General features: G+C 60.0%; 1 non-coding gene and 2 pseudogenes across 1 annotated transcript; all 3 read right to left on the reverse strand.

The window, feature by feature from the left end:
* The window catches only part of LOC145273256 (large subunit ribosomal RNA), a 5,194-nt pseudogene extending 2,449 nt beyond the window's left edge, over positions 1–2,745 (reverse strand).
* A 618-nt stretch (positions 2,746–3,363) lies between these two features.
* On the reverse strand, positions 3,364–3,521 carry LOC145273292 (5.8S ribosomal RNA). The gene has a single exon (XR_013866289.1). It is a non-coding gene; the product is annotated as a 5.8S ribosomal RNA (ribosomal RNA).
* A 395-nt stretch (positions 3,522–3,916) lies between these two features.
* Positions 3,917–6,285, reverse strand: LOC145273562 (small subunit ribosomal RNA; annotated as a pseudogene).
* Between the last annotated feature and the right edge of the window lie 3,715 nt (positions 6,286–10,000).

Raw genomic sequence — 10,000 nt, forward strand, 5'->3', positions numbered from 1 at the left:
TCGGGAAGACTTTCGCCCGCGTCTTAGGGACCGACTGACCCGTGCTCGACCGCCGTTGGCACGGAACCCTTCTCCACTTCGGTCTTCGAAGGTCTCGTTCGAATATTTGCTACTACCACCGAGATCTGCACCCGCGGTCGGCTCCACCCGGGCTCGCGCCCTAGGCTTCCGTGCTCGCCGCGGCGCCCTCCTACTCGTCGCGGCATCGTTTCGGCGCGAAAGTTCATCGCTCCTCGCCGCGACGGTCCGGCATCGGTCCGTCGCTCCAGCGCCATCCATTTCGGGGCCGGTCGATTCGGCAGGTGAGTTGTTACACACTCCTTAGCGGATTCCGACTTCCGTGGCCACCGTCCTGCTGTCTATATCGACCGACACCCTTTCGGGGATCTCATGGGCGTCGCGTTAGGCACCTTAGCCGGACGTTTGGTTCATCCCACAGCGCCAGTTCTGCTTACCAAAAGTGGCCCACTTGGCACTCGCATTCGAGGTGACCAACCGCCCAGCGAAGCGTGCTGGCGGCGGCGGCCGGATGGGTCGGCTCCGTCGTTCGGGAGAGTCGGCCCGTTCCACCCGTTCCGAGTTCGAGAGTAGGTCGAGGCCGTGAACGGCCCCGGGGCCTCCAATCGTTCGCTTTACCGGATGGAATTGCGACGATCGAGCGCCAGCTATCCTGAGGGAAACTTCGGAGGGAACCAGCTACTAGACGGCTCGATTGGTCTTTCGCCCCTACACCCGGTTCCGACGATCGATTTGCACGTCAGAGGCGCTTCGGACTTCCACCAGAGTTTCCTCTGGCTTCATCCCGACCGGGCGTGGGATCGCCATCTTTCGGGTCCCTGGTCGCTCGCTACGCCAGAGTCGGCCGAGTCGTACTCGGAAAAAGGGGAAACCGACCCGGGGTGATGCGCCCGCGCGCAGCGCCTAAACTCGACGACAAAATAGGACTAGTTCAAGCCGCGGGATCTCACCGATGGGCGGAAGGAGGATATGGAAGCTGGCGCCCGGCAATTCCCCTTTTTGGAAGATGCGCCGGTCCCCTCTCGGGGAGGAGGGAAAAACAACCGCACGTCAGCCACGAGCCTTCCCTCTCCTATCTCTCTCGGAAGAGAGAAAAAGGGAAAAGTTGCGGGCACCGCAGCAGCGACGGCGGAAGGCCGAAAACGCCGCGCCGGCGGGATCGGGCACGGCTCGGAGGCGGGTGAGGCGAGGAGAAGACGACGGCACGAGGACCGACGACACCCCCGACGACCCCCGGACGACTTTGCCACGACACCTCTCCCGATCGACGCCCTCCTACACGCTCTCTCGCTTTCGCTTCGCCTTCGGGGTTAGTCAGAGGTGGCCCCTACGACTCGCGAACGGCCAGGACTCCTCGGTCCGTGTTTCAAGACGGGTCGGGTGGGTTGCCGATGCACGTCGCTGACCCGGGTGGCGGGCGGCTCGAGTAAAAAAGCGTCGCCGAGCGACCTCTCCGGAAACGGAAACGGGGCGCGGGCGGGGTTGCCCCCGACAAGAACCCGAAACGTCGGCGAGGTGCGTGACGGCGAGGCCGCGCCAGTCCTATCCCGCCTCTCATCGCGCACGCGCCCGAGACGGTGGGGCGCCTAAGGAGCGACACACAGAGTGCGTCGCCCGCACGCGACTTCCGGCGGGATCAAAACGGACCGGCTCGCCACGTGTAACGGATCGTGTCAGATTTCCTCCGTTCCCGGCAGAAAGGGGCAGTTACGTTCGCGGGCCCGACGGCCGGTGGCCCCCGGACTTCACAAGGTGGGAAGACGGGGGTTTTCAGGGTGATGAAACGCCTGCCGCCTACGGAAAAAAACCCGCGTGTTCGACCTGCACGCCGGGAACGGGTCGCGACGACGGACCGGAGGGGAAGTGCGTCCGGTGCCGGCCGCGCGGAGGTCGCGCCGAAGCGCCCGCGCCATGATTACGCCGAGCGATGAGAAGGGGACGGGTGGCCAGCGGAGTCGCGCGCGGGAGGGAGCAGGAGGAAAGAAGAAGCGGCGGCGACGGATGCGGCGGGTTAGGGCCCGGCGGCAGCAGCGATCGAGAGGACGAGTCCCCTCCGTCGCAGCCAACCGACGCAGCCACCTACCGACGCCGCGGTCGTCACCACGTTTCCCTTCCCGCTATCCACGCGGCCCGTCTCCTTCGTCGGCGACGCGGGCACAAAAGCTGGCCCGCGGAGAACGAGTTCCCCGCGGACACGACGAACGACGACCTGTGCCGCGACGGCCTCTCTTTCAAGAACACACATCGAGTTTGGGCTCGAGCCTAGGCAGCACCGGACTGAGTCCCCCCGCGATCGCGGTGAGCGGTCCCACCCGTTTACCCCTGGGCGGTTTCACGTTCTCTTGAACTCTCTCTCCAAAGTTCTTTTCAACTTTCCCTCACGGTACTTGTCGACTATCGGACTCGTCCCGGTATTTAGCCTTGGATGGAGCTTACCACCCGATTTGGGCTGCGTTCCCAAGCAACCCGACTCTCGGATCGAAGGCCGTCGCTCGCCGTCCGCACCGAATGGGCCTGGCACCCGCCGCGGGCGGCCCCGATCGAGGGAACTCCGAACTATGCGAGACGAAAACGAACGGCTGCCTTCGACCCATGCGCCACACGTCCCGAAGCCTTTAACTTGCGACGGGATTCGGCGTTGGGCTTCTCCCGGTTCACTCGCCGTTACTAAGGGAATCCCGGTTGGTTTCTTTTCCTCCGCTTAGCGATATGCTTAAGTTCAGCGGGTCGTCTCGTCCGAGCCGAGGGCGGCGGTTTTTAGTAGAGTGTGGTGTTTGGAGGAGAGGAATCTCGATCGGTACCCTCCGTGTGACGACGGCTGGCCGATATAGCGCCCGTCCGACCGAAAATGAAGAAGCCAACAATTAAAAAAAAAGCGTGGGTCCTCCCCATCCGACGTTGCCTACGACGCGGCCACCTTTTTACGGTGCGACGGCCGTGCTCGTCGCGCTGCTCGAGGCGTCGCTGAGAGACACCTTCATGAGGCAGAGAGCGAGACGAGCAGGCGGCGCTTACGTCGGCAGTCGGTTAGGTCGGTGCTTTTTTTTTTGTTTTGTTCTCCCTTCGGCTGCTTTCGGACAGACTCCTCCTGCTCCTCCTCCACAGTGTTTCTTCACGCGGTCGAAAAGGGAAAAGACTCCGCGGTCTGCCAGCGGGAGACGAAGGAGGAGGCCGGAGAGGGTTTTAAAAAAAAAAAAGACATTGAAAGGAGTCAATTCTTTTTTTATTTTTCTTCCCCCTCGTCACTCGCTCCTGCGACGTCCCGGTTACCACCGTGCCGAGGACCGGGCGGGCACGGGGACGGCAAGATGTCGTTTCGTTAACGGAGAAAGACATGTAACGTTCCGCCTCTCGACCGGACGTGGCCCCGAGACAAGGGATCTCGGGGCCGCAATGTGCGTTCGAGGTGTCGATGTTCACTGAGTCCTGCAATTCGCATCAGTTCTCGCGGCTGGCCGCGCTCTTCATCGACGGACGAGCCGAGTGATCCCCCGTCCAGGGTTCAGCACTTGGGTTTTTTATATTAGTTTTTGTTTATATAGATTTAGTAGTGTGCGAGGAGGTCTGTGCGAGGAGGCGTGACGGCATTGCAATGTCGCGAGTAGTTTGTTTTTAGCTAGCGGCGGTGGCACAGCGGCTGCAAAAAAAACAAAAAACGATAAAGCGGCGACAAGGCAAAGAAGAAGCGGCCATCACTTGCGGTGGGCGAAAAAACAAACAGGTGGTAAGACGCGGAAGCAAGCAAGAAGAGCTGGGGCTTTAAAAACCTCCGCGTCACCACAAATCTATCTCTCGCTCCGCCTTTTATAGGTTTGTTTGCGCGCATTCGAGGCGTTGACGCCGACAGACAGAGGAGGTAGGCCGGAAAACAACAAACCAGTCTCGAACGGGAAAACGGTAATGATCCTTCCGCAGGTTCACCTACGGAAACCCTTGTTACGACTTTTACTTCCTCTAAACGATCGGGTTCGGTCGTCTTCTCCAGGCATCGAACGCCGAGGCGTAGATGCACGAGTGTCGTGACGGACACGTCGCGCACTGCCCGGCGGCGTCGTCGGCCAGATCCGAGGACCTCACCGGACCGTTCGATCGGTAGTAGCGACGGGCGGTGTGTACAAAGGGCAGGGACGTGATCGACGCGGGCTGTTGACCCGCGCCTACCGGGAATTCCTCGTTCACGGGGTTGGTTACAGGCCCCGATCCCTATCACGGGAGGTGGTTCAGAGGTTTCCCAACCCTCTCGGGCCGGGGCGAAGTCCCCGCTGATACCTCCAGTGTAGCGCGCGTGCGGCCCCGGACATCTAAGGGCATCACAGACCTGTTATCGCTCCGCCTCGTGTGGCTTTCTGCCACCCGTCCCTCTAAGAAGTGCGTGAGAAAACCGACCCGGACCCGAGCGCCACGGAGGACGCCGAGCCCGCCGTAAAAATCACTGACATCGGCGCACTAGTTAGCAGGCCGGAGTCTCGTTCGTTATCGGAATCAACCAGACGGATCGCTCCACCAACTAAGAACGGCCATGCACCACCACCCACCGAATCGAGAAAGAGCTATCGGATCTGTCAATCCTACCGGTGTCCGGACCGGGTGAGTTTTCCCGTGTTGAGTCAAATTAAGCCGCAGGCTCCACTCCTGGTGGTGCCCTTCCGTCAATTCCTTTAAGTTTCAGCTTTGCAACCATACTCCCCCCGGAACCGAACTCTGGTTTCCCGCAGGCTACCCGCCGGGTCATGGAAGCGAACGCCGGCGGATCGCCGGTCGGCATCGTTTACGGTCGGAACTACGACGGTATCTGATCGTCTTCGAACCTCCGACTTTCGCTCTTGATCGAGGAAAACGTGCTTGCCACACGCCATCGCTGCAGTTCGTCTTTGCGACGATCCAAGAATTCACTCTAACGTCGCAATCCGAGTGGCCCCGACCGCTCCCTTCGATCATTGCCTCGCCGTAGACGGAGACCGACAGACGTAGACGAGGCCCTCTTCCATCATTCCATGCTTATCGTATGCAAGCTTGAACAGCCCGCTCTGAGCACTCTAATTTTTTCAAAGTGAACGTACCGGCCGCCGCGGACACTCGGTTAAGAGCACCCTTGGAGGAGAAACCGCCGACCGCAACACGCGCGCAGACAAGACACGAAGCAGGGACTCGGAGCGGACCGGGGGTTCAAAAAAAAAGAGGAACGCGCGGAAAGGGAGAGGGAGAGAAGCGCGGGGGTCAGAGTGCGGGATGCGAATGAACACACCCAAACACACACACGTAGCCACCCCCCGTTAGACTACTCCCGGAACCGAACCGACGACCACTTGTTTTTTTTTTTCCGGATCCCGATCACGACCTCCTCGTCCACCTCGCCGGCAGGACCGCGTGGCGGGTATGCTAGCGGTTGACACCGGCGAAAGGGCCGGGAATGCGAACGGACGACCAAAGTCAACGACGGACGATGGCGCCGCCGCCCCGGGGCCGCTTGCGCGACCACGAACCCGAGTTCGGACTACGAGCTTTTTAACCGCAAACAACTTTAATATACGCTACCGGAGCTGGAATTACCGCGGCTGCTGGCACCAGACTTGCCCTCCGGTTGGTCCTCGTTAACGGATTTGAAGTGTACTCATTCCGATCGCGGGGCCTCGACAGAGTCCCGCGTCGTTATTTTTCGTCACTACCTCCCCGTGCCGGGAGTGGGTAATTTGCGCGCCTGCTGCCTTCCTTGGATGTGGTAGCCGTTTCGCATGCTCCTCTCCGGAATCGAACCCCGATTCCCCGTTACCCGTAGTAACCACGGTAGGCACTTAACCGACCGTCGACAGTTGATAGGGCGGGAACCTCGAGAGACCCGTCGCCGGGCGTGAAAGCTCGTGCGATCGACCAGTGAGTTATCCAGAGTCACCAAAGCGGAGCGCGCCGCCCTATGAGCCCCGCCACCGACGGACCCGCGAGCGGGAACGCCGACGACGGGAGGACGGAATGACGCGCATCGGTCTCAGTCTAATATGTAGCGCCGCGACCCGGAACGGCCGACGCGGGTGCCAGCGCGCGAGGCGTGCGACGACGGCGCGCCGACCGGATCGCGGCCTGTGTCACATGTATTAGCTCTAGAATTGCCACAGTTATCCATCGCCTCCGAGGAGGAATACGGTCCCGAGGATTAGGTCCGGTTCCTGAGCCATTCGCGGTTTCGCCCGTTCTAATGCGTGGCGTGAACTTACACTTGCATGGCTTAAGCTTTGAGACAAGCATATGACTACTGGCAGGATCAACCAGGTATCGTTGGAATTTGGACTTTGTTTCGACAGAACGACAGACCGACCGACCGACCGACCGACATAAGACAGACAACTACAACGACGGGCACGTGTTTATTTGTTTTTCGAGGAGGTTCGCCGTCAGTAGAAGCGCGCTGCCGCGCTGATGGCCTCTTTTTTGTTTCTCCCCTGACTTGGACCGAGACCGAGACTCAAAGAACGAAAGCGACCAACGTCGACAACAACAACGACAACGGCACCCTTGACAGCGATACATACGACAAACGACAAGCAGCACGACGGCAGTGCACACGGACATCGAGGGTCAAGGTGCAGACTGAACTCGCCGAGGTCGTCGTCATCGTGGTCGCCATCGATTCCGTCTCGTCGTCGTCGTCGTCAACGTCCACGTCACAGCCGGCCGAGAAGAGAGAACAGACGACAGCGTCGACAACAACAACATCGACAACGGCACCCTTGACAGCGATACATACGACAAACGACAAACAGCACGACGGCAGTGCACACGGACATCGGAGGGTCAAGGTGCAGACTGGAATCGTCGAGGTCGTCGTCATCGTGGTCGCCATCGATGCCGTCTCGTCGTCGTCGTCGTCGTCTTCGTCGTCGTCGTCGTCATCAACGTACCAACCGACCGAGACGAGAGAGCAAGCAACAACGTCGACAACAACAACGACAACGGCACCCTTGACAGCGATACATACGACAAACGACAACAGCACGACGGCAGTGCACACGGACATCGGAGGTCAAGGTGCAGACTGAACTCGTCGAGGTTCGTCGTCATCGTGGTCGCCATCGATGCCGTCTCGTCGTCGTCGTCGTCTCCGTCGTCGTCGTCGTCGTCGCCAACGTCAACGTCAACATCACAGCCGTCATCGGGGAGGAGGCTGGACCAGGGCAGCGGCGGCGTAAATTTTCCCGTCACCTTCGTCGTCGCCTTCGTCGACCGACCGACCGACCGGGCGTCGTGTTCGTGCTCGGAAAACCGAGGAGAGACAACGTGCACATGGCGCGTTCTCGCAGCGGCTCCTCGGTCCGATTTTTTTGGGCGGCTTTTTCGAGCTTTTTTTTTTTCTCACCCTTTCGTCCGTGCGACGGCGAACGTTAGGGGAAAAAAAAAAAAAAAAAAAACGACAACAACGCGGCGGACCGGGCGAACAACATCGTCGACACACACGACATTGACGACCGGTCCCCCTTTTCACAATCGCATCGAGATAAAAACGAACGAGTCCGATTCGAGCACCGAGTCGCGAGCGGGAGGACTGTCGGTGCAAGTATCGATCACTGACGTGAGCGCTTCGCCGGACAGAGGATGGCTCATCCGGCAGCCGTGCAAATCGACGGTATGGGAAGAACGAACAAGAAGAGCAACGACTTGATCGGCGGCTTGGGAACTGCGGACGGTGAAAACGGGTTAATCGACTGCGACCACGACTGCTCGATCGATCTTCTTTGGCGCTAACAAAGGTGGAGGTGGCGCAAGAAGGGACTAGCGCTATCACCGTCCACGTATCAGAAGATGCGGCGGCAGACGTCGACGCTTATGCGTTGTCGGACGAGAAGTCGCTGCAGCACGTGTACCGCGAGCGGGACGTCCAAGGTTTTGCCAGACGGAAAGAAATCGGGTGTCAGCGAACGTTCACACGGCTGTGAGATCGGACGCTGACAGGAGTAGGAGGCGGCAGGCAGGCGGCGGTTACGGCGGCGGCGCCTGCTGCTGCTCATCCCTCCTGTTTGCTGCGGCGACTTCCAGGACGGGAGAGCATCGAACAACGTACGTATGGTTACAAGGGGATCAGGATCTACATAGTGCATCCCCCGCGGCTATTTTTGTTTGTTTGTTCGCTCGTTCGTTAATTCGTTCGTTCGTTCGTTCGTTCGTTACAATGTACGTTTTCCGTTCGACGGCGCAGAGAGCGGCGGCGTTTCTCCCTAATCCGGAGGATTTATCGGTCGCACAGCGATGGGTCGTTCGGCCGATCATCGAAAGATTCGCAGGTAGTGGTTGAATGGCAGAACGGCAGCAACAACAGCGGCGGCTGAGAGCGGCGAACGCTGAGGCGGAAGCAGAAGCTTGCAGCAAACGTTATCGGTCTAAACATGGTGGACATAGATATGGCTGACGACGCGGGTACCACGACGACTATGGAACCAGGAAAAGGAGCCGTTAGTTGTTCCAACATATCGTTCGACACGTCGAGCAGCCCTAGGTCCACGGAGAAGCACACACACGTACCACGTATTATAACCTAACGACGATGAGCGGGCGCACGGTTGGCAGGAACGAAGGCGGCGGATCAAAACAAGTTGGAGCGCGGGGCGACAGCGATAACGGTGACAGCCCTAGGCGGCGGAGATGCCACTTTCTGACGCCTTTGCGACAAGCCCGTAGAGACGTTCCGGACCACCACGAGGCAAAGAGTCGCTGCTCCGACGAACCGACACACCAAAGTGTGCTTCCTACCGAACATGTTTTATAAAACTTTCAAACTGGAAAACCCCAGAAATGGTGTTGGTATTTGTCCAGACCCACCTCCGACACCTGAAAATGGTGGTCAAAAAAAACGTCGATTATACGAAGCGACATTTCTGGTCGGCGATTTTCCAGTTTTACGCCTACTGCCACATGGGGATGTCGGTAGGCGTCGCAAAGTGCCTTCTCGTAGGCTAGGCACACCAGGACTTTGTCATTTTTTTCCCCCTCGACATTCCTGGTCCGGTCTATTCCGATTTTACACCTACCGCCATGTGGGGGTGGCAGTAGGCGTCGAAAAGTGCCTTCTCGACCGCTAGCGACACCACTACTTTATCGAGGCTCTGGAGGCCCGCACACCGACCCGGGGGCCGCGGAGTCGACCCCGGGGGCCTCCGCCTCTCGCCGCCGCTCACTTGGACGCCTTCCGCAACCTGTGGTCCCGCTCGGGCCGCCGGGAGCCTCGCCGACCTGACCGGTGTCGGTAGGCGTCTGGAAGCGCCCGGCCGACCTGGACGAGGTCCCCCTGGCCCCCGGGGGACACCCCTTAGTTGGATGGGGGTGCTGTCCCGGGCACACATGCAACCCGCGGCCGCCTACCGACAGCCCCCGTCGCTCGATCGCTACTCCTTTCCAACATATGTCGGAGAAGCCGGGCGGTTGTGAAACCCCAGAAATGGTGTTGGTATTCGTCCAGACCCACCTCCGACACCTGAAAATGGTGGTCAAAAAAAACGTCGATTATACGAAGCGACATTTCTGGTCGGCGATTTTCCAGTTTTGCGCCTACCGCCATGTGGGGGTGGCAGTAGGCGTCGAAAAGTGCCTTCTCGACCGCTAGCGACACCACTACTTTATCGAGCTCTGGAGGCCCGCACACCGACCCGGGGCCGCGGAGTCGACCCCGGGGGCCTCCGCCTCTCGCCGCCGCTCACTTGGACGCCTTCCGCAACCTGTGGTCCCGCTCGGGGCCGCCGGGAGCCTCGCCGACCTGACCGGTGTCGGTAGGCGTCTGGAAGCGCCCGGCCGACCTGGACGAGGTCCCCCTGGCCCCCGGGGGACACCCCTTAGTTGGATGGGGGTGCTGTCCCGGGCACACATGCAACCCGCGGCCGCCTACCGACAGCCCCCGTCGCTCGATCGCTACTCCTTTCCAACATATGTCGGAGAAGCCGGGCGGTTGTGAAACCCCAGAAATGGGGTGGTATTCGTCCAGACCCACCTCCGACACCTGAAA

Source organism: Euprymna scolopes, unplaced genomic scaffold, assembly GCF_053919585.1.
Source record: "Euprymna scolopes isolate OS-2025 unplaced genomic scaffold, ASM5391958v1 sca1, whole genome shotgun sequence".
Classification (NCBI taxonomy): Eukaryota; Metazoa; Mollusca; class Cephalopoda; order Sepiida; family Sepiolidae; genus Euprymna; species Euprymna scolopes.